The sequence below is a fragment of the Meleagris gallopavo genome, unplaced genomic scaffold (assembly GCF_000146605.3).
Source record: "Meleagris gallopavo isolate NT-WF06-2002-E0010 breed Aviagen turkey brand Nicholas breeding stock unplaced genomic scaffold, Turkey_5.1 ChrUn_random_7180001868288, whole genome shotgun sequence".
Taxonomy (NCBI): Eukaryota; Metazoa; Chordata; class Aves; order Galliformes; family Phasianidae; genus Meleagris; species Meleagris gallopavo.
Genome location: NW_011133372.1, coordinates 1 through 690, shown reverse-complemented (window position 1 = coordinate 690; position 690 = coordinate 1). Strand labels below are relative to the sequence as shown.

General features: G+C 57.2%; 1 long non-coding RNA gene across 2 annotated transcripts; it reads left to right on the top strand.

Moving 5' to 3' along the window:
- On the top strand, positions 1 to 627 carry LOC109364546. Of its 2 annotated transcripts, none has more exons than XR_002110464.1 (3): positions 1 to 37; positions 284 to 349; positions 448 to 627. It is a non-coding gene; the product is annotated as an uncharacterized LOC109364546 (long non-coding RNA). The 2 variants fall into 2 exon arrangements; XR_002110465.1 differs by having other exon boundaries at positions 281 to 349.
- Positions 628 to 690: the final 63 nt, after the last annotated feature.

Genomic DNA, 690 nt, shown 5'->3' with positions numbered 1-690 from the left:
GGGAGGAGCACGGAGTGTGGCACAGCACCCAAGAGAGGTACAGACACACAACAGGCATCTGGCTTTGGTGCACTGTCTTTCTAGTTAGGCTTTCTGCCTGTTCTTCCTGGGACTGTTCTCATTGCGTGTTGCATGGGATGTTAATCCCTGGGATTTACAGTTTCCTTTCCTGTCCTGTTTTATAATGGGAACCCAGCGTTCAGCCGAGATCCCTTCCTGTGACCACGGTACGGGAGAGCTGCCATTGACTCTTTGGGATTTTTTTGCTTTTTTTTCCCAGCAGCAGTGACCAGCACGGATGTGCCGAAGGACATCACGGACATCCAGGGTTTGCTCTCGTGGATCAATGGTGAGTTTGGGGGCTGCAGAGCTGCAGGTGCGTGTTTGCACAGAGCGGGTGTGGGAAGGCTGTCATCGCCATTTTGGGGGATGTTCTTGTATTTTCAGAGGTGGCAAGAGCTGTTGAGGTCCCCCGTGAGAACCCCAGCAGCCCTGCCCCAGGATGCTTCATTGCTGAGCTCCCTGACAACCCCAGGGACAACAGGGAGCTCAGCACACAGGCTGCCACTGGGACGCCCGCTGACCCCTTCTGGGGGCTTCCACCATCCCCCGGGTTCCTGCCTGAGCTGCCGTTGTGGGTTGTCGCAGCTGCACCCTGCCGTGCCACCAGCGAGTGCCCGGCTCAGCCCA